Raw genomic sequence first — 23,603 nt, forward strand, 5'->3', positions numbered from 1 at the left:
TTTTCCTCTTGAGAAGTCGTTTCCAAGTTTCCTTCTATTGGTGACTAAGGGATGATGAGGTCTCCCATTTATGTAACAGGAAGCTTTATTTAAAAATAAGTACTTTTATTTAGGTTAGAAATGTGCAAATCCGTTGAAAGGAAAATACAAAGTGAGCAATGGTGGCCGTGCGGGGCAGGGTGGTGGTGGCCGGTGAATGATGGCGGCCTCGAGGTGAGGGCACTAGGGAGCCAGTGCAGGCTGTGGAACACGGAGTGCACACTCCTCAGAGTGGTGCCTGCTCTGGAGGCACCGCCTCCTGCTCCTGGAGGGACGCTCACTCGGGGAGCCTCGCTGCCCAGAGCCCCATAGTCCAGCTGCGTGGTCCGTCCCCGGCTTCCGGTGCGTGGTCCAGCTCTGGGAAGGTCACTTGAATTCAGAAGTTCCCGGGCTCAAGTGCTGTGGTCACCACCTGCCGGACGTGAGACGTCTGGTCTTGGGAAGGGGCGTGTGGCTTGGCAGAGGCATTTGGGAGGTCTGAGGACCAGGGTGACGTGCGGAGGAGGCTGGCCACTCCTGACCCTCGCGTACTTGGGGAGGACGCCCCTCTCTATCGCCCAGCTCGGCCGGTGGCATTCTTCCACACCCAACCCCCCCAAGCCCTGGACTCAGGTCTGCCTTGTTGCATGAACTTGGCAGAACCCCTACCTGTCTCTGGGCCTCAGTTTCCCCTCTATGAAATGAGAGGGTGGGACAGGTGGTCTCTTCCTTTACGTATTTTGTTTTTATTCTCTTGGTGTTTCATACCTCCCGGATCGTCACTGTGTCCCCACGTTATCTGTGCCCTCTGCAGTTTTCTTCAGGTGACACGTGTACCTGCACACAGTTACAGGGTGTCACTGTTTCTCCGATCTCTCGTTTTACAGTGTGACAAAAATGGCTCAGTCTACACACATTTCTTTACATAAACATTTCTCACTTAGCGTCCATTGCAGGAATCCCCCTGGAGCTCAGGCAATAGACCCGAGGCGTTCTGCCTGTGATATTTCATGATTCCGAATAAGCAACATTTTACACAGTCCCTTGTTTGCCCATGGCTTTATCACACCTAGAAACCGGACAGCAGGATCCACAAGCGTGTGTCCTAATTTCCTTTGATTTTTGCCAGAGTAGCGTTCCTGTGGGCAGTCTGTAGAACGCAGACTCTTTCCCGTACCTCGTGGTGAGTCATCACCCTGTGAAACCCTTGGCAACCTGGGGAGCGGGCCGTCCTGAAAAACTCCTCCATCAGGCCTCTAACTGCTCCCGTGACTCCTGGTCCTTCGGGGGAAACTCAGTCTGCAACTCCCCAATAGGGTTGGTGTTCTCCATGAAGGAACGACACTTTTCTCTTCCAGAGCTGTCAGCCATGGGCTCTTAATAGCCATCCCCCTGGGCCATGCACAGACTTATGAACTTGCTCATCATGTGTTTAACTTGGTTTCTGAAGGAAGGAGGGAGCCCCTCACTCCCCCAGAAAAGCAAAAAGGAGCAAAAGAAACATTTAAGATGAAGGTCATGGAAAGCAGCAGCTCAACCCTGTGGTGACCCATTAAAGCCAGGGTGCAGAGAAGCCCCAACTTGAGGCCCAGATGGCGGGGCGCCTGGCAGCCCAGCTTGGCCCCGAGTCCTGGAACGGGAGGACAGAGCCGTGCCTTGGGGGCCCCGGCCTGGTGCGCAGAGCACAGACAGCCCAGGACTCGCCCTGGAATCCCGAGTCTGGAGATGGGGTTGCAGGGGCCCCTGGAGGCAGGCCTCATTGGAGGAGCAGCTTGAGGTGGGGAATTCACACAGGGACAAGGACTTTGGGCGGCTGGGCTTGGTGTTGGGGAAGGCCGTGGGGCTCTCAGTGGCAGAGGGGCCCCGGGGTGGCCTGGCCGGGGTCTCCTGCTGTCTTCCCTGGGCAGGGAAATCCCTCCCGGGTACCGTCCTGGCGCTGTCACTGAAGACTGGGGGATGGGGCGCCTTCACTTTTCCACGTTCTTTTTTGTCTGTTGTGGAGCTCCACGTTTTCTGCCCGGCTTCCCCTGGGTCTAGAACTTTCCCAGCGGGAGTTTCGTGGGTTGTAGTTGCTTGTCCGTTGTTTCCATTGTGTGTGTGCACAGACCGCCTAGCTGATGCCTCCCACGCGCCCTGCGTCCGCCTCAAGGAGTTCCACAATACCAGGCCTTACATTTGTGTCCTTCACCCAATGGGTCGTGCGGTGCCCATAAGTGCCCAGTGTTCGTGTGCACCTGAGATCCAGATTTCCCGACAGCATCTGTCGAAGAGCTGGTCCTTGCCCCATCGTGGGCTCCCGCCCCCTGTGGAAGATCAGTTGACTGTATATTGGCTTATTCTTGGCCGTCCATTTTGTTCTGTGGCTCTATGTCTGTCCTTATGCCAGGAGCATGCCGTGCTATTCCCGCTTTGCCATCTGGTTTGAAACCAGGGAGTATGAAGCCCCCAGCTCAGTTCTCCTTTCTTTAGATAGCTTTTTTTTTAATGTTTATTTTTGAGAGACAGTGAGCAGAGGAGGGGCAGAGAGAGAGGGAGACAGAGGATCTGAAGCAGGGTCTGTGCTGACAGTGCGGACTCGAACCCACGCAGTACGAGATCATGACCTGAGCTGAAGTCAGACGTTCAACTGACTGAGCCACCCAGGCATACCTAGATAGTTTTTGTTTTAAACATTTAAAACTATTTTTTATGTATTTTATTTTGAGAGAGAGAGAGACAGAGAGTGAGTGGGGGAGGGGCAGAGAGAGTGGGAAACACAGAATCTGAAGCAGCTCCAGGCCCTGAGCTGTCAGCATAGACCCTGACGCGGGGCTTGAACCCATGAACCGTGAGATCATGACCTGAGCTGAAGTCAGACACCTAACTGACTGAGCCACCCAAACAACCGTTTTTTTGTTTTTTGTTTTGTTTGTTTGTTTTTAAGTCAGTTAGATCCCATGAGAGGGGCGGCAGTGTGAATACAGGGCAAACGGGCATCATCCGCTCTAAGTCACTCTGTCTGGCAACCACCTCTGCCCTCGAGCCGTGCCTCACCTGCCTCCAGTATTGAACCCGAGCCCTTACATTGAAGTGTCACGTGAGAGGGGCGCCTGGGGGCTCAGTCTGTTGAGCACCTGGCTTCAACTCAGGTCATGATCTCATGGTTGGTGGGTTCGAGTCCTGTGTCAGGCTCTGTGCGGACAGCTCGTAGCTTGGAGCCTTCTTCGAATTCTGTGTCTCCTTCTCTCTCTGCCCCTCCCTTGCCCACATTCTGCCTCTCTCTATATATATTAAAAATAAATAACCATTAAAGTAAAAGTGTCACGGGAGAGCATGCCTTGTTTTTTCTGCCCAGTAATGGGACTGGCCTCCAACAGATCACTAAGGGTGCTCAGCTGAGGGCCCCCTTTCAAACGGGGTTTACAAGAATTGGTGTCCCTGAGCTACACACTTAGCAGAATCACCAACTGTGCCCACTTCACGGTCTCCTCTCATTTTCAGTCTCTCGCGGCCGCCGGCACAGCCGGCACCCACCCCACTTTAAGCTTCCTGGAGCGAGCGCTCGTGTGCCCAGTGAGCAGGGAGGTTGCAGAACCAGGCTATTTCAAACCCTCGATTCCTGTTGACCTTTACCTCTCAGGTGGCGTCTTTTAGGGAAGAGCCTGTGGAGCGTGTGATTGTCCACTTCGAACGGAAAGGGGACTTCTTGGACAAGGCCCAGTTAAAGGTCCACTTCTCCTGTAAAAGTAGACACACATCCTGATCCAGGGACGACCCTGGGGGAAGAGTAGTGGCCCCTTTAAGGTTGCCAAGTCAACCAGGGTGGCTCCCGGACAGAGAAAGAGACGTCTGCAGGGGGCCGGCCAGCCTTCTGCATTTTAAGAGCCCTTTGTAAAAGCAGGAAGGCAGGTAAAAAGCCCAAACCAATGGCTTCCTCCTGTTTGGTTAAAGGATGAGAAAGATCAGGCTTTTCTCTCAATAAGCAGCGAATGGCACTTTTGTGTTTTTCTGACAAGGAACGGGACTGTGTACTTTCTGGGTTGTTTTATGAAATAAATGGACAGAAATACAACTGGGCCACACGTGTGGCCGTCTGGATCCAAGTAAGTTCAGACTTCAGGTTCTCAGTCACGATGGCCGCATGTCAAGGGTGTGGTGGCCACAGCTCGGCCTTGGAAGGGATCATAGACCATTTCATCAGCGCCGGGACATCCTTGCGGAGGCTCGGATTTGGCGTGATGCAGGGAAGCGAGAGCAAGCAGCCTTGCAGGAAGCGTTTCTGTAACACGCGCTCGTGTCCTGACGCATCCGGCGTGTGCGTCCCGAAGGCACAGAAGAACTTCTGTGGATCCTCACAAGTTAGCCAAGCACCTGCCTTACACAGCGGGCTGCTTCAGTTCGTCAGAATTGCCGACTGAAGGAGAAGGAACAGAAAAACGCACCCTTGTCATGCGGTCCTCATCAGTTTTTATTTTTTAAACGACGCGTTAGAAGAATTCCTTCCTCCGTTTCTTCTGACAATTCTCTCAGGCTCCTCCCAACACTGCGTGCTTCCTTGGCGAGAACAGCATGGAGGAAAGAGTTCCACAACTTACAGCATGGAGTTATACATAATTCATGTCTAGAAACATGATTGTCGAAGCATCTTATTCCTTGTTATGTTCCCATTTAGAAGAGATGAAGGGGCGTCTGGGCGGCTCAGGTAGTGGAGCATCCAACTCTTGATCTCGGCTTCGGTCACGATCTCACGGTTCAATGATTCAAGCCCCGCGTCGGGCTCCGTGTTGCCAGTGTGGAGCCTGCTTGGGATTCTCTCTCTCCACCCCTCTCGCTGCCCCTCATCCCCCAAATAAATAAATAAGCAAACCCAAAAGAGATTATGTTGATTTGGGGGAAGGGAATGGATACAAATGCTCCATTACATTTTCCCGAAAGGATAGTGTTCTTACCTTTAACACGTCTAAACAGCAGACCATCCCACAAATAGATGTGAACTCTTCATACGCTTCTGTGATGCATCTTAGATGTTGGGTCCGGGTTAGCATGGAAGGTGCTGGGCTAAGGAAGGGACCATGTGCTTTGCTGTCCCTCCCCCCACAGCCACCTGTGCCGGACCCTCCACCCCAGACCTGAGTCCACGGGGGACGATGGGTTGCCGTGTGTTCTGTGTTTTGCTTGCACGCACCCCCTGGGTTCCAGCCCTTTCCCGCACTTCGGCACGCAGGATTAGGTTAGGCCTGTACTTTCCCCCCGACGGAGCTCCCAGCACGGCCGGACGGCAGGCAGAGCTGGGCCCGGACAAGGGGCGGGACGTCCACCCAAGAGCAGCCGCTGCTGATCCCTCGCGGCTCTGGCCGATTTACGGTTTCTTCTTCCTACTTAACTGAAGTCTTTATTTCAGGCTTGAGTTTTTAACAGTTTTATGCTTCTCTCCCTCTGGATCCCTTCCCTCTGTGGTGCCATCTAATCAAGTTCTAAGTTTTAATTAAACAGCTGTCATCCGCTTGTTAGTCCTGTGGCTGCCTGATGTTACATTAAATTTTAATCCAGCCCAAGCTGGGAGAGATTTCTGCAGACAACAAAGGGAGGCCGTGACGGGGCGCAGCGGAGGGGAAGCAGGGCCAGCTGGCAGGCACCGCGGGCACACAGGACTGGAGACTGACTCGGAGGGAAGGAGTGACTGTGAGGCCGGGGGCGGGGGGCGCATGGGCGTGTGGCAGGGGCACACAGGTGACCCTGGCCTGTTCTCTGCCGTCCCCCCAGCTTCCCCCCAGCCCCAGGTGTCTGCCTTTCCCTCCCTCTCGGCTTCCGAGTCCCAGCCTCTCCCTCCACAACAGTCTGTAGCTGTCTGTCCCTGTCACCTGCACATCTTTCCTTCTCTGTCCTTCTGTCCCGGGACAAGCATGAAAGGGAGTGGGTGACTGACAGCAGGGACCTTCCCTCCCCACCCTCAGCTTCCACAAGGAGCCGTCCCTTCTCCTGGGATAAACCCCTTTGCCCGCTGGAGGAAACAACCCTCTCGGGGAGATTTTTCCTGAAGTTCCTCCACAAGCCATCTTCACCCTTGGGCCAACCGCACACAGTGCTGTGTCTTTATACACGCTAGTTTTTCCTTAATTCAACCTTTAGACTTAAAAAACAACCACACCCTAAATCTGACCATGATCTGAGTCTACAGTCCAGAAACATGAGTTTTGTGTGTGTTACATATCTTAATATACGCTAAGATGTTAAAGGTAAGAGATGAAAGAATCGGGGCGCCTGGGTGGCTCAGTCCATTGAGTGTTCCACTCTTGGTTTTGGCTCAGGTCATATCTCATGGTTTGGGAGATGGAACCCAAGCTCAGCACAGAGCCTGCTCCAGGTTCTCTCTCTCTGTCTCTCTTTTTCCCTCCCCAGCTGGCTCGCTCTCTCTCTCTCTCAAAAATAAATAAACGTTAAAAAATTTAAAAAAATATTTATTTTTGAGAGATAGAGAGACAGAGCATGAGCAGGGGAGGGTCAGAGAGAGAGAGAGACACAGAATCTGAAGCAGGCTCCAGGCTCTAAGCCGTCAGCCCAGAGCCCAACGCGGGGCTCAAATCCACGAACCGTGAGATCATGACCTGAGCTGAAGTCAGACCCTTAACCGACGGAACCACCTTTTTTTAAAAGTGGGCAAAAATGATGGACTTCCCTTTCCCTCTGTCCCAGAATTCCAGCTTCTAAAAGTAACACTGGGCAGTTGGATTGCACTCTTCCAGAGACTGTTCAGGGTGCTGAAATCAGATCACTGAAGAAATAATTGAAGGATGTAAGTGCTTAGGCACTTGGGGAGGAAGACAAAGGTTCCCCGAAGAGGTGAGGGGAGAGGCATGGTGGCTTCTGTGTATGGAAAGGGCCACCGTGTGGCCGATGGAGCAGATCTGCTCTTTCTTTCTGGGTCTCTAAAGTGGAAACTAAAAGGAAGCACACTTTAGCTCATTATAAATGGATAGACGTTTCAGAGACAGTGTCTCACGATGGCTACATATTTCGGTGAAGTGTGGTTAACACCCACCATCACATTAGTTTCAGGTGGACACCATGGTGATTGGCAACACTGTCACCATACCACTGACCGTGTCCTGTATGCATACCTTTCAGCCTGTGACATATTCTGTGCTCAGAGTCTCGGGCGTTGTTTCCAATACGACTTCCCTACTTTCTAGCTCTTCAGACTTGGGCAAGTTCGGCTACCTCTTGATGCCTGGACATCCCCTGTGCAGCGTGGAGATGGTGGTGGCCTAGAATTCCGCCCGTGCAGATCTCAGCTCCCCATCAGTGTGTGAGCCAAACCTGCCGATAGTCAAAAAAGACCTTTGCGATCCCCCAAAGGAAATTTTAATCACAAGGGTTTAGGCTCTTTGAAACTCAAAACCCAAGAGTTAATCTTCTTTCTTTCCTCCTTGCATTTGGCTGTTGCTGATCTCTTTGGGTTTTTATGGGTCAAAGTCTGGTTTAAAGGGGTATAGGAGGAGTCACGGATAAGTTTTATTTCTTGGCATATATAATTGAATTGACACAGGTTGAATGCATAAGTAACTCACTCCCAGGTAGGGGAGGATAAAGTAAGACTGTGTTTGTTAAAAGACCTCACAGATGTGTGAGCTGCTGTATGGACATGGTGATGTTTTATGTATATGTGTTTTAAAATCCATGTGACTGTATACTTCATGGGCTCTAGGGCTGTGTCACAATAAACAGTGGATTCCCCACTGGCAGAGCAGAGCACCCTGGGACACTGCAGGTAGTCAGTGAAAATAACTGGAAAAAAGAAGGAAAGGAGGGAAGGAAGGAAGGGAGGGAGGGAGGAAGGAAGACCCAATGACGGAGTGAGCTGCTGTGTTAGCTGTCCCATGCCTAGTGCTTGCTGGAACATCTGTGAGTCCCTTTCCCCGTCAAAGACACGTGGAGTTTCTACGGTCAGGTGGGTTTCCGCTGGTGGGGGCTCGGGCCTCCGTGCTAGGACACCATGATCCAGGTTCTCTCTGGTTCTCGTGCAGTGCGTGCCTTCCACGGGTGTCCGAGGAGCAATCCACCGTGGGCGGCATCACGGTCCAGCAGCGCAGGCGCGACAGAAGCGGACCGCGTCTGGTTTCTGCCCTTGGCAGGAGGACGCAGATAATGGGCATCCCAGCGAAGCTGCCCTGTTGGCCAAGCACAGTTCTAGGCACGTTAGCAGTGCCCACTTGTATATGCCTCAGCGGGACTTTAAGATGAGTAATGCCGATACCTAGATTTTGTAGCTGAGGAATCGGGCCTTAAGGACATAAAATAAGTTGTCGCAGGTCATCCTAGAGGGCGGTGGAGCCGGGCTCACCCCCGCCATGCGAGCTCCGAGCCTGCGCATTACGGCTTCGTCACGCTTTGGGGTCATGGAGGACACGGTGGGAGGGGCCGACTCCACTCCTCCCCGCCAGAGGGGTCCCTGGCCGGTGGTGGGCTTCGCTGGCCTCCGTGACGCACCGCTGTCCGCAGCCACGTCCCCGGAGATTGTTTTCCTTGCCGAGGCTCTTGAAGCTCCTCACAGGAGGCGTGAAACGTGTATTTTCTAGAGGAGGTCATCTTTTTAGGCTGCCTTTTCCGGTGGAGCGATGGGTGTTTACTTTCAGGGGCTAATAATTACATGGTTTGTGCAGAAACCCCCGGAAGCCAGGCACACATCACGAGCAGGCCCTTAACTCCTCTCCTTCTCCAAAAGGAAATCTCCATAAACGCATGCTGGCACAGAGTTGGTGCCTGCCAACTTGCCCCTGTGATGACTGTGGCCGGACTGTGGTGGGCGAGGCAATAATGAGATGCTAACGACGTCATAAAAAGACGTTAGTGTGTTTAAAACTCCCCTGCCCCAGGGCGGCACTTGGGTTTCTGGGTCTGGCTCGTGAGCGCTTACGGCAGTGTTCTCTGACGGATGAGCTGTGGCGTGGAGAATTACAGCCGCCCTGCTATCTGCTTAGAAATGTGCCGAAGCTGGCTTCTAAAGGGAGAAAGACCGCGGTTCTGAAGTCGCGTCTGCGTCACGTGGGTTCAGGCCCGGCTCCTGGATGTTGGGAGCAGGGAGGGAGAGACGCCGGCGGGGTGTTTTCTGAATGGGACCCCCAAGAGAGGATGCTCTGAACCTGAAGGCGGGGAAGATGCAGACAGGCGTGGGAGGTAGGGTCTGGAAGCTCTCGTCCATGAGGTCCCTACATTATTTAGACTGTTTTCCTTACAAATGATGAAAACTCACATCACATTTTGTTATGCTACAAAGGAAACTCATTGGGTCATGCAGCTGAAAAGGGCTCCTAAGATTTAAAAAAAAGGGTTATTTATTCATTTTGAGAGAGAGAGGAAGAGAGAGAGAGCATGCAAGGGGGGGGGGCAGAGAGAGAGCATCCCAAGCAGGCTCCACGCTGTCAGTGCAGAGCCCGACACAGGCTTCTGTCTCATGAACTGTGAGATCATGACTGGATCTAAGATCAAGAATCAGACACTCAGGGGTGCCGGGGTGGCTCAGTCGGTTGAGCGTCTGACTTCAGCTCAGGGCATGGTCTCGAGGTTCGTGAGTTCGAGCCCTGCATCGGGCTGTGTGCTGACAACTTGGAGCCTAGAGCCTGTCTTCAGATTCTGTGTCTCCCCCTCTCTCTCTGCCCCTCCCCCGCTCATGCTCTGTCTCTCTCTGTCTCTCAGTAATCAATAAATGTTAAAAAAAAAAAAAGAATCAGACACTTAATCAACTGAGCCACCCAGGTGCCCCAGGGACTCATAAGGTTTACTGAGAAGTTGGGTTGAGAGCTTTCTTAGGACTTGGTTTCTTTCCGTTCATCAATCCAGATTCATCTCGTCATCCTCATTCTGAGTCGGGCTCTTCTGCTTTGTGGCCCCCGTGGGTTCAGGGTTTCTAGCCTTCAGTGTGGCTGGAGGACGGCCTTTGTTCCCAGCCATTCCCCCAGGAGCCCCTTGTTCTCGTGCCCGGTGCAAAGCGGCAGCACCGTGGACACGCGGTGAAGGAGGCGAGCTGGCCACACTTAGGCTGTGTCTCCACACAGGGCCTGGGGGGAGAGGTCAGCCAGGACTGCTGCATCCTGGGCTCGGGTGGAGGAGACAGCCAGTGAGGATGCCAGTCTGGGCAGGCCACGAATGACAGGTGTCGGTGAACTTCCCCGTGAAGAATGCCCACGAGTATTCCTTCTTTTAGGAAGAATTCAGTCAGCAGGCAGTGCCAGAAAGCCTCCCCGTGGAGGTGCCGTGGCAAATCCGCAGAGGCATTTGCAAACTCCTGGAGAAACTCATTACACCACCAAATACTTATGGAGCACCTAACTGCGTAGCAAATCACCCACAACTTGGCTACTCAGAAAAAAACATGCATGTGTTAAAACGGACTTCCAGTATCAGGAGCCTGGGAATGGCTCAGCTCCTCCAGGCGGCTTACCTGACCCAGCGGACCTCTTCATGAGGGCTGCCTAAATGTTCTTGTGACCCGACAGCTGGATTTCCCCGGAGTGTGTGACTTGAGGGAGACCGAGAGGCAGAGACAGAGATAGAGACGGAGAGGGAGGAAGGGGAATTCACAAAGACTTCCATGTCTTAATTTCAAGGACACACACTGTCACTTCTGACAGCCTGTATTCCAAGACAAACTACTCACTGAATCGAGCCCACCCTCAGTGAGCGGGGAGCCTGGCCCCACCTGTTAGAGGGAGACACATTGAAGACTGTGGGTAAGTGTCAGTCCCTCTGACCCCGGATTGTATTCTTCCCCTTTGCAAGAATATATTTACCTCCCTCTCCAGACCAGTAAACTCACCCGTCCAGAGAATCAACTCAAAATCTAGGACCCTGGGATCCAGTGCGGATGCCCTTGACCCTGAGGGGTTCAGCATAATGTCTTAAAGAGCCATATGCATTCCAGAAAATGATGCCTCTGGTTCTGAGATCAGTGTCTGGGGAGGTTGACCTCAGTTCTGTTCTTGGCTCAGTTGTCACCAGTGAGGAGTATTACGTGATTGGCTGGGCACAGTTAGCCTCAGAGACTACCTGTGTGTGTAACAGGATCAGCGATGGCGTGCACACATTAGGCACTTAATGTATGCCAATGTGCCAGATGCTACTCCCCGTGTTTCATTCATGTTTTAACTCATTTAGTCTTCAGACAACAGCATGGTGGAAATACTCTTGTGCATCCTGTTTCCTAGCTGGGGAAAACTGGTGCCCGGAGAAGGTAGGTGGTTTGCTCCACAGGTGACCCAGATGGCCAGGGACCCACTTGCGGTGTGAGCTGCAGAGCAGGGACCCATCTGTTTCTTTTATTTTCTTGCTTTTGAATCAGTCACAAAAATGACTTGTTCTAAGTAAGATCTGAGAACTTAAACTTACTGCTTGTCAGAGATGAAAATGCCTCCCATTCTTCCTAGAACCTTGGGAATGACTGACTGTAATTGCCTTAGATTAGGAACTGAGGAACCCACAGCTGCCACCAAGAAGATCCTGAAACCTTGTTGAGTCAAAAAGCATTTGCACCAATGTAGGCAGAGATGAGAGAGAACGCCTCTCTCTTATTGCTCCTCAAATAGGCAGGGAATTTAGTGACTTAGCAGCTCTTTGTTGATGCACGGCACTTAGATAGTGTGGATCCTCAGAAAGTATTTCTGGCTTCTGGAGCTGGAGGAAATATAAATCAGAGCTGAGCCGGGACACCATGAAACGATAATGCAAGAGGAGATTTCCGCTTCACACAGCTCAGCCATTAAACAGGGAAGAAATTCTCTCTTCCAGCTCTTGTCAAGTGGGTAAAGCAGCTAGCAGAAAATGATCGTTGCCGTCCATATCCTTTATTCCGTCTTTTCAAATTCCATCTCCTACACTGCTCTTTGGATCGACTTTGCCACTGAAGTAACATGGCCGTTTACAGCCTCGGGCTACGCTGGTGAGGGTGCTGTGTGCCTCCATTTGTAACAACCGTGTCCTGCTCAGGGCTTGAGTCTGCCTTCTGGAAGGTCTCGGATCTCCCAGATCACTCCATGTGCCAACGAATCGAATGTCTCTATGTTACTGACTTCCATTAAAGCCACGTTATTCAGTCCCTCTATGGTTGGTTTTTCTCGGACTGAAGCACCAGCCCAGGATCTGCTGAAAAAAGTCAACTTCTTACACTTTCTCTGGCCACCAGCCATTCTTGGTAACCAAGAGCCTCAACCTTGCAATTTCCCAGTAGACGTGTTGCCACATATGGGACAGCAAATAAATCAAGTATTGCCCGGCATCCTTTGAGCGTCCCCTTCCGTGACGATGTGGGCACATTCCTGATTCATTTTCTTTCGAGTACAGTTGTGCACAGACGTACTAGACACTTGTTATCTGAGAAGCCACTGTGGGTGTGCATTTCCCACACTCCCCATCGACAGCCCCCGTGCCAGTGGTCATGATGCTCTTGTCCAGCTACGATTCTCCAGTCTTTTATGGCGGCTGCAACTGGGCAGAAGGAACCTTTGGTCCGGCACATCGGGTCTGTACCAGTAATTTGTGATACGAAACAAAACAGCTATGTCAGGCAAAAAGAACCAGTAGGGTATGTGTAGATATACAGAGAGAGATGGACTTGGAGAGATTGATTCATTAACATTATGGAGGCTGATAAGCTCTTTGATCTGCCCTGTGCAAGCCAGAGGCCTGGGAAATGCTACCAACCAAAATGCTAATGTCCTCTAGGAGGGCCTCGCAGATACACCCACACATAATGTTTTGCCAGCTGTCTGGGCGTCCCTTAGCCCAGTGTGGTTGACACATGAAATTAACCATTGCGATAGTATATTAAAAATACCTGTTAGAGAGTCTGGCATATGGTAAGCCATTCATAACTGTTAATAATCATCACTGTGATTACACAGTCTTCTCATACGGATGTATTTAATTAATAAAGGGAGGGATGGCAGAGAAAAACCAACAGATCACAATGTCAGGAGACGATGCTTCCCCTCCTGCGTTGCCCCATTGATGCCACCTCCCTGCCATTAGGGAACCACCGGGAATCTCTGCCTTCACTTCGCTCTGCTGCTCGTGGCGGTATCTGGGTCAGCTGCCTCACCCAGGAAAGTCTGTGCGGCCCTGAAGCATCTTTAGAACAAGAGTCATCTCCCCATATGAGTAAGTGCCGTCTTGTGATTTTACAAAGAGAGACCCTTACACTTGCCCGTCATCCTGTCAGCCTCCTGCGATCCGCCAGCAGGGCCACACCCGGAAACTTCTCTGTTGCCAAGAGCTGAGATCTAGGTCCACATCATATATTCAGAAATGAATTAAACCCAAATGAAAATTTGTCAGTTTTCTTATGGAGAATTATTTGGGGCACCTGGGTGGCTCAGTCGGTTGCTCATCTGACTTCAGCTCAGGTCATGATCTCACGGTTCGTGAGTTCAAGCCCCACGTCAGGCTCTGGGCTGACAGCTCAGAGCCTGGAGCCTGCTTTGAATTCTGTGTCTCCCTCTCTGTCTGCCCCAGTCCTGCTCATGCTCTGTCTCTCCCTCTCTCAAAAATAAATAAACGTTAAAAACCTTTTTTTAAAAAAAAGTTGCTTAAAATTTTCTATCCCCTCCCCCCTTCATTCTGAAGCAGGACAGAATGGAGACTCAAATGTACTGACCCTCAGCTGCTTGACACTCTTCTAGGACACTCTGGAGGCCACGACACTAGATCTTCATACTGAGTAATGCCGTCGCGCATCTCTGGACCAGAAGACAGAGGCTCAGAGAGCCTTCCTGTCTATTGAAAATGGATCTTGGTTTCGGATTTCTCTTACTCTGGGAATGTGTTCTGTTGGGAGCCTGGTGCAGGCCGTGACAATTTCTACAGCATTCATGAAAGATGTTTTCAGTGGCTTGAAGCTGGGCTCTTTGTGGGGTGGAGATGGTGGAAGGTGCCCAGTGTTTTGGGCTGAACAGGGTTTACCCTGAAGCCTGAAGGATTGCGGTAGCCGGAGATGCTGGGGTTCGTCGGGGCTCTGGAATGAGGCTTGGATTCCCCAGAACAGACTGGGGAAGAGCAAATGCTTTCCTCGTGGAAACACACGAGGGTCCTTCTCACAGACCAGTTGCATTTTCCTGCTCAGAGGCCTTTCCTGGCTAACAAAGCTGTCCCTTTTGTCCAGATCAATGGGACTCTCCCCGCGCCCTGCACTGGGCATGGGTCCACTAAAAAAATCAGCGCTTTGCACTAATCTAGAGAAGTTTAGTGACTGACGCCCGTTAGACAACACAAAGCCCCAAACACCGCAGAAACCTAAACACCGCTCTCATCAAAGAATGTGATATTTAGAGTTAAATCAATAAGCCCCTATTTCTAGTCTGAATAAAACATGAGTCCTTAATAGAGTTATTTCAGAAAGTCAAGTCTAATGGGCCCTGTAGTTGCAAGATTTAACTACGAAGATAAGGCTGTAATGATTACAAGAACAGGGACCCGTAGGGAATGGGAGAAACACATTTGACATTTGCCCCAGTGCCGGCCGGGTGCAAATGAAAATCAATCCACTCGAAGCACAGCCCTCTCCCTTTGTACCGCCGACACCTACTCCTCACATGTTTATTCTCCTCAATGGGGAGGGCGGATCTGAATAGCCTTCAGAATTAGAAGGACGGGTGACTGAGTCCCGCTTCCCAGGAAAAAGCAGCAAGAGTGGACTGACCAAGGTCCTAAAACAAATGGGCAAAGAGAGGTTTCTCCACCCCAGATGGGGGAGACTGCGGTCCTTGTGATGACACAAGAAAATGGCCCATGTCAGGATTCTTTGTCTTTTGTGGGTGCGTTTTATTTCTCCAGACAAGCTCATCCACAAAGAAGACGTTGAGGCCAAATGCACAAGGCTCATACTTGCACAGACTTGTATGTAACAAGAGGAAAAAAGCCATTTTCTGGCGAGTTTCAGTCTGCAGCTTCCTAGGAAAAAGCTCTTGCCCCGCATGCACCCCCAAGCCAGTTGCTGGAGGGGAGGACTGCCCAGGGGTGGGCTCATGTACACCCCCTCCCTCTGAACAGTGGCCCAAGGCCAGAAGAAAGTGGGGGCTTTGGCAGGCAGCTACTGAAAATGACTTTGGATTCAGAGAAACAAGTTGAAGACATGAAGCAGTTTCCAAGCTTAGCCATTGATTCGGGAAATTCGGACACACAGGCATTGACTCTTAAGTTACTGACCCTTCTTTGAGAATCCAGATGTGGAAGAAAAGGAAAACTAGAGTTGGTTGGTATTAAACTCTATTCTGATGACTTGGAGAAAGGTTGAACTTGGTCTTAATGGTAATAGGAGAGTTAAATAGGTAGTGAAAAAATAAATCCCTTGTTTAAATAAAATCTTGCCTGCCAGGGGCAGGGGTGCACAGATCACAGGGGCGGATCAGGAGGTGAGACGGGGAAGGCATACGGGCCAGGTTGAGATGGTCATGCAGCCAAGGGGAGGGGGTGGGTGTGTCCTGTCACCACTGGGGGATTTAATGGGGAGAAGATTTTAAGAAAACCCCTGAAACAAATGAACCTTTGGCAGGTTATGGATTGTAGGGGAGAAGACATCTTTGAGAGGTTTCTTTCTATCTAAGGAAGAGGAATCCACTGGAACACTTACGTAGAGGGATGAAAAAGCATTGATGGGACAATTACATCGGAAGTTAAAGAGCCAGCAGCATGGGGACCCGTCATCACGGGTTAACGCTGGCCTGCCCTGTGCCAGGCCAACGGAGCCCCGCAAGACCTTCTTCTGCAGACAGTCCCCTGACTAGGCTCTCTCCATCCCTGTGTCAAGAATCACGAAGCATCTGAGACTCCAGGCTACTGATACTATAGCAGTTTATCTTCCACAGTCTCATAAATGCTCACAGGAGACAGGAGACTCTAGGACCAGAGACAAAAGACTATGAGTCCCCACACACTTCATGTTTGCTTCCATTCTCCCGGAGCACCCCCCACCCTGTGACCCCCACAGGAGGGATGCAGAAGGGCATCTGTTCATGTCGGGGAGCAGAGCTCAGCCCCCTACAGTGCCTCTCATCACACTAGACAAAGCTTCTTGCTGTACCTGTTAGTGATGGAAACATATTTAAAGGACCCATATCCACTTTTTTGATGCAATGATAAAGGGTGAGTTTGGCAATAAATGGAAATAAATTAATAGCTAGCACGCTTCTCAAAAGACTCTCTGGTGATCAAGCGAAATAACTTAATGTTCTCTAAAGTGAGCTGAAAATGGTTTTAGAGGATGCCATGATTCTTTTTAACCATAATACTTGGGTAGTTGTTTCAATATAGACATTCACCGATAAGTGCTTTAGCATTTGCTTAAATAAAAAAGAACAAAGTCAATTTAAAGGGAATTCCTAAAAGGCATTAAGTAATAACAGGTGATATAAGGGTATGGACAAGCTCTTGAAAACAGCACACAAAAGGTTTAGCACTGACCATACTGGTTAAGTGAACCTGCCTTAAAGCATAATAGGTTGTATCGATCATGGTGTTTTGCTTTTATTTTAGTTTAATAAGTATTAGGATAAAGGGAGACAGAGGAGCCCCAGCAGTTGAGATTGTAGCTTTAGGCAGCCAGCCCGGGGTTTCGGTGTGGAATGAGGCTGGCACCGTGAGTCTGGAGAATGCCTGCATTCCTGGGTGCGTTTCCTTGGCGTCCTTGTGGACAGCTGGATGGATTCTTGCTGGACAAGGGGAAAGGCCCTCGGATGGGGGCACAGGATCTTGATACACAAAATCAGATAAAGCACCCGAACCCATCTCCCAGAGGAAGATCTATTCCAGTGTGTTCTGCTGGCTATTCTGGGCCTTGACATCACCTCGTCTGCCTGCCTAGTGTGGCATTTAGTGGGGAAACTGGCTTCTTTGTGGCTGGCAGTGCCTGTGCCCTCCTTCAACAAGGATGCCCAGGGGCCATGAGGCATGGGGGTCCATACATTAAACACGATGACTGTGCTTTTGAGTTGTACATCTCTGTGATAAAAGGGAGAATCGATAACTAATTCCATTTGTAAAGGAATGAAAGAGGATTATGCAGGCAGCCGTTTTGTTAAAATAAAACTGCTCAGCATCGGCTGTTAAGTGGCTGGTATTTAGGGTATAAGAATTGTGTGTCACACCATCTGTTTGAGCGATCTTCACGATGCTCACCAAGGAGGAGATGCTGTGTTCCTGCAGCTTCTGCTTAATTGTCCATAAAGAAGATATCCTCAAGTCAATGGCATCTTCCAAATGATGGATGGACCGTTCATGTGATGTATCAAATGGTGTGCTTTGAAGAACAAATCCCTTAAATCATTGTTTCCCCAAGCATGACGCATGTGCCCCTGGAGGTTTATAATGTGTTTTTTGGTGGTATGGGGACACGCTTGCTTTGTGTTATTTAAAATTTATTTGTGTATGTGTCAGAAAGCAGTGTAAGTACAATGTGAAATTAGTGGCTAAGGGAAATGGCTGCTGGAATTATAGGTATCTGGGCAGGCGTGCTCATGGGTGTAGACCTTTAGCAAGCAAACATTGCCTTTACCACAGGGATGGAAGGATGGCGAGTTCGGGTCACACAAATCACCCACAGAGCTCCTCACTCTCCAGATTAAAACCACCATGCTACACTGTGTTCTTTTCAGTGTCATGTAAAAATCGTGAGTAAATTCTAGAATGTGGACAAGCAGAAAATGTGGAACTTTCACATGAATAACTAAAGTTTGGGGAAATTTGACCTGAAAATGCCATTTGATTTGCATCTCTGTGTAGTACAGGGTATTGCTTTATCCATCCATCCACCCACTGACTCATCCATCCATCCATCCACCCATCCATCCACCCACCCACCCACCCACCCATCCACCCATCCATCCACCCACCCACCCACCCATCCATCCACCCACCCATCCACCCACCCATCCATCCATCCATCCATCCATCCATCCATCCATCCATCCATCCAACAAACACAGAATCTGTTGCTGCCTAGATGCTATGGAAACACAGGTAATTAAGACATGATTTATGACCTTAAATGACTCACACTGTATTAGGAGATACATAGGACCATTTGAAAAGCTTTCCTGTAAACATGGGCACAGACATAATGGGACATAGAAGAATTGAGACCAAAGAGCTAGAGAAAGTATGCAAAGGAGGTGCTATCTGAGCTGAATGCTGAATTTGAGTGGGAGTTGACCAGCCAAACAAAGTAAGAGTGGATGGCATTTCAGACAACAGCACTCCTATCAAAAGTTGGAGGCACGTAGGAACATGGTATGCCATACATCTTTATCCTACTTGCACGCAGGGAAGGGCTGTTGTAGGGCCTACACGCTGGGGGAAGAGGGAGTGGCATTTGTACGAGGCTACGCATACAAGTGAAGTCTTCGAGAATTTGGAAATGTGTGTTGGCATTTGGACTCTATTTGTGGGCCCAGGATGACAGAGATGAGACATTCATGTCACGACACTCTCCAGCATGTCCTCGCGGTGGACGTAACGAGTCAGCCCCAGGACTGCTTCCTGTGAGAGCCCGTTCCCTCTGATGACAGAGCTGCCTCTTGTAACTGCCTTGACATAGCAGGGGGACAAAACCTGTCTCGTGTTTCTGGTGGCGAACAGCTGGAAAGAGCTTTGACGGGTTGCAGCACAATGCAGAGGAAGCCGAGATGTGTGTCCCTTCTTTTATATATTTAAAACAATCCAACGAACAGACTAATGGAAAAAAAGTCTCCACCTGTATGTCTTTCTGTGGAATCAGAGTTACAAAATCAGGGGCTACAAAAATGATGATTCTTGGAGCAAATACAGCACAAGATTTGTGTTGTTTGCTTTAAAAATCTTTGGTTATTTTTTTACTGATCATGAAAAGTTAGAAGATTCTCAATTTCTTGTTTTTTTCTTGAAAAATTTGTTTTTTTAAAAAATATTTTTAAATGTTTATTTACTTTTGAGAGAGAGACAGAATGCGAGCAGGGGAGGGGCAGAGATTAAACTGGTGCTGGCGAGATTAAACTCTTGAGTCCTGTGACCACTGACCCATCCCAGCGCCCTGCTCTGGGTCGGGGGTGAGCGGTTCCTCGTGGGGGTGTCCACAGCCCCCCACCTGAGACAGCATTGTCCGCATCACACCCCTTTAATATTTCAGGACAACGGTGAGCTACTCAGCTTTCAGTTCGTATTGAAAGTCCTGTTATCATTTGCTCTTTACAATCCTGGACACAGTAATGAGGTTTTAAATCCTTCAAACACGCACTGAAAGGCAGGTCCCAGCTCTGTTAGTGTGACCTTTTCAGCGCCACATGATTTACGTGGTTGGTCATTTGTCTTCCTCCTTTTTAAATAACAGCCATCAAAGGAAGGGACAGGAGAGTCAAGAGCGTGGCTTAGTGGGGACATGGAAGGTTTACAAATGTCTTCGGCCGCCACCCAACAGCCTCTGGCATTTACAAGGCTTGATGAGGTTTTATTGGGCTGTAGGGTGTTTCCGGAAACCTGTGAAGCTGCAAAGCTAGGAATACATCACCTCCTGCACCTGTGCTTCACCCTTGACCTTGGCTGGCGTCACCGTATACCCCTGTCCTCTAGGGAGGAAGGAGCCTTTGACAATACACTTAGGAGTCGTTCAATGTCCAAGTAATTGTTTGTTGTTACTGTTGTTTAAACCCACTCTGCTGAGGTCTGATGAACATAGGGAGAGCTAGACATCTTGGACACACACAACTGGATGAGTTTGCCCTGAAGCCGTCCCCACAAGCTGTGCCCTGGACTCGGCCATCGCCCCCAAGAGCTTCCTCCACACCTTTTATTTATAATTGTCATTAGCCTTTTTTGTGAGAAGAGCACTTATGAAACTCTAGAGCCTCCTGGTTAAATCATGGATAATCTCAGGGGCTCTGTGGCTCTCCGCTTAACCGACGAGGCCCTTTTGATCTTCAGGTGAATTGTTTGCGGGATTCCTTCACCGCCATCATTATCGCTGTAATAGACATGGGATCATCTTATTTATTTTTTAAAATTTATTTCTTTACTTTGAGAGAGACGAAGAGTGCGAGTGGAGGAGGGGCAGAGAGAGAGGAAGAGAGACTCTCTCCCCGATGTGGGGTTCGAGTCCATGAACCACAAGATCACGACCTGAGCTGAAATCAAGAGCCAGTGGCTTCACCGACTGAGTCACCCAGGCGCCCCCAAAATTGGATCATTTTATGTGTTTTTTTTAACGTTTATTTATTATTGAGAGAGAGAGAGCAAGGGAGGGGCAAAGAGAAGGGGAGACACAGAACCCAAAGCAGGCTCCAGGCTCTGAGCTGTCAGCACAGAGCAGGATGCGGGGCTCGAACTCACAAACTGCAAGATCATGACCTGAGCTGAAGTTGGACACTCAACTGCCTGAGCCCCCCATGTGCCCCGGAACTGGATCATTTAAAAATTTCCAGCAACTTCAGTTACGATAGATTTTAGTGGCTGATGGTGTAGATTGTAGCCCCCGACGACTCCCGGGTGATCTTCCTCTCCAGTCCATCCACATCTCTATCATTAAGGCCTCAAGGAGGAGGGCCAGACACCAGCCCTCTTCAGCGCCTGGCCCACCGGCCTGGGTCCCAGCCGGTGAGTGCTGAGCAGCCATCACAGAACCTGAGGCCGCCAGGAGCACACAGGTGAACAGACCATTTTGCATGATTTTATTTTTGCATATTAAACCCACAGCCATATTATTTACTTTTTTAGAGCTCTGCGTCAACCCTAGTTTTTTCCTTCTAAATCACATCCCTGTAAGGCTGCCTGTCATCCTGCACACGTGAGGGGGCAGGGACATGCGAGCAAGCAGGGGGATAAACGGCTGACAGTCCCTCAGGGGTGAAGCTTTCCTGGAGCCCGGGGGCCGAGTGTATAACCAGTCCCAGCTGGTGTCATGCAGGGTGGCTGATTTCATTTCCCATTATTCTATATTTTTCAAGAGAGAGCTAGCATTTTCAATCTTTTTTTAATGTTTATTTATTTTTGAGAGAGAGAGAGACAGACAGACAGAAAGACTGTGAGCAGGGGAGGGTCAGAGAGAAAGGGAGACACAGAATCCGAAGACAGGCTCCAGGCTCCAAGCTGTCAGCACAGAGCCTGACGCGGGGCTCGAACCCACGAACTGTGAGATCATGACCTGAGCTGAAGTCAGATGCTTAACCTACTGAGCCACCCAGGCGCCCCCCCTTGAGTCTTTTTAAGGGAAAGCTGCCAGTTGAAAAATATTGGCTCAAATACTTTTGAACTGTCTGGTATGAGCAAATCAAAATATCAGGCAAAATAAATCCGTGGACACACGCATTGGCAACTTCTGGTGCACACGGATGACCGAAGTTAACAGCATTAAATACCTCTGCGTTTGTTCCTATGGAGACACATGGGTGCAGGGAATCTCACTGTGAGCAGATTTCCAGTAAATGTTTCAGTTTGCAGTGTATTTGGGGACAACACACGGACAAGTATATATTTAGGGTGTTTGTTGGACATGTGGGAGACACAGGGTACGGACAGCAGTTCAAGTTCATGTTTAAGGCGTACATAGGCATATATATCTGTACGTGTAATACACTCGATCATATATTGCTTGAACATGGAATTTGGGCCATGTTTGGTTTTCAAGGATCTGTGCTGCTTGGGCAGCTTCGTTAGGTCTGGTGAGAGGCACCTGCTGGCGGCCAAGGGCAGTTCTGCGTCCTGGGCTGACCTCGTCCCCCGGCGCCTCACTTACCGCTGCTGCCTCGGTGGGGCTGTTTGCTGCGGTTCTTCTCCGGAATTTCAGCCCCACAAGGACAGCAGTGCTCTCTCTGTCGTTCTGTACCGAGCCTGCCCCAGTGCAGGAGCTTGCTGGAACACTGCTGAGTCGTGGAGTGCAAAGGTGAGCTGTGCTTCTGGGGCCGCCTGAAGGGCGGGAAGCACACTTCCCACCCTCTTGTATTTGACCGCTTATCGACTGGGTCTGTTTGGTCCCCGTGATCTGTTTGCTTCGCAGGCGCACTTCCTCCTGGGCTGGTGCAGGCGTCTGCCCCGGGGATGGGCTGCGGTCCCCAAGCGCCTTTCCTCAGCCTCCCTTTCCCGGCAGCCCTGCATCGAGGCGTGGGCACCGGTGTAGCCCTGCAGGGGACAGCAGAGGAAGTGGTCTGTGCCACCTCCTGGCCAAGGCTCCTAAAAGCGCTCTGTTCCCTCCACCTTCTAGCGCAGAATCCCAGGCTGCTCCCGGCTGTGGCACGAAACTCCACAGACATTTACCCCTCATGGTCTGGAGGCTGGGAGTCCCAAGTCGGGATTCCGGCCAGGTGGGTCTCCAGTTCCAGTGAGAGCTCTCGGGTGGGGACAGCTGCCTTCTGTGTCTCCACATCGGGGGGGGGGTGTTCTCTCGTGTCCTTTCCCACGAGGACCAGGACCTCACCCTCACGACCTCATTTAACCTTGCTTAGTCCCTTATCTCCACGCACTTGTGTTGGCTGTTATGGTTTGGCTCCAACATGAACACTGGGAGCACAGATCCTCCGTCGCACCCGTATCCTCTGCGCCCGGAACAGACTCCGAGGACTATGGCAGGAGGACGCTCAGCGGGAAGACAGAGGACCTGAGGCCCTGGGGCCCAGATCGCTTTGGGGGGGCAAAGACGGCCCCCGAGAGCCCGCGCCCCAGGGACGCCTCCTCCAAGGAAGGGAACAGCAGTCTGTTCTTGGGGTTCCGACGGTGTGGCTCTGGCGAACACATGGAGAGGGAAGCCTCGGATGGCGGGGAGATGGAGGTCTGAGGCCGACGCTGCCCACAGCTGCCAGTTTCAGGAGAGAAAACGATTTGATTTCCCCGAGCCGTGACGATGTCATCTAGCATGTGACTGATGGTCGTGTCCGCCTCACAGGCGAGCATAAGGGGCTCGGGGAAGCTGCGCGGAAATCAACCAGGTGCCTAAAGCGACATCACTCATTCTGCGCTTTCCTGTTTTCCACGACCTGCATTACTCTTCCCCAGACAGCCCACCTGGAAATAGGAAGCCGTATTTATCACGTACGGCGTTAAGATTTAACGCGTGGCCCCGGAGAACCTGTGACTGAGGATGGGTTACCTAACTTCCCTGTCCCTCGGTTTCCCCCTGTGACTGGGGATGCTACCTCCACGTGGAGCTTTCCGAAATGCTAAACCTGGAGCAGTGCTCCTAAAGCGACGCCCGGCGTGCGGTGGACGAGGATGAATGTTGTGTGCTTCTACCGCGTCCCTGCAAGCAGCGCGTTGGTTACAACCACGCTGTAAGAAGGGGAACCGGGGGCTTCACGGTTCACACCCACGGCTCCGGACGGCGGGACTGAGCCCTGGTCGGGACGTTTCTCCAGGATCTCAGCATCGTCTGCCGAGTCCGGCTGGCGGAGAGGAGAGAGCACAAAGGGGGCAAAGTGCTTTTCAAATGACACACATCATGTTCTCCTACACGTCACTGGCGAGACTGACTCACACGTCCAGACCAGGAAACGGAGGCCTGTCTGGTCCGCAGCTTCCCAGCCGCTGCTCCAGGCTGTAGGGGAAAGGGCTGTCTCCTTCAGGACCCTCCTACCTTTTTTGTAAGTTTCCTTATTTTTGAGAGAGAG

At 50.8% G+C, this 23,603-nt stretch overlaps 1 long non-coding RNA gene across 4 annotated transcripts; it reads right to left on the reverse strand.

Annotated features, from left to right (window-relative positions):
- Positions 1-108: 108 nt before the first annotated feature.
- LOC115278032 lies at positions 109-8,759 on the reverse strand. Of its 4 annotated transcripts, none has more exons than XR_003902646.1 (4): positions 8,339-8,759; positions 7,116-7,314; positions 787-855; positions 109-451 (listed from the first exon to the last, which is right to left on the reverse strand). It is a non-coding gene; the product is annotated as an uncharacterized LOC115278032 (long non-coding RNA). The 4 variants fall into 4 exon arrangements; XR_003902648.1 differs by lacking the exons at positions 109-451; positions 787-855 and adding exons at positions 4,361-4,551; positions 4,947-5,055 and having other exon boundaries at positions 8,485-8,759; XR_003902645.1 differs by lacking the exons at positions 109-451; positions 787-855 and adding exons at positions 4,361-4,551; positions 4,947-5,055.
- Positions 8,760-23,603: the final 14,844 nt, after the last annotated feature.

This window comes from Suricata suricatta, chromosome 14 (assembly GCF_006229205.1).
Source record: "Suricata suricatta isolate VVHF042 chromosome 14, meerkat_22Aug2017_6uvM2_HiC, whole genome shotgun sequence".
In the NCBI taxonomy this organism is placed as follows: Eukaryota; Metazoa; Chordata; class Mammalia; order Carnivora; family Herpestidae; genus Suricata; species Suricata suricatta.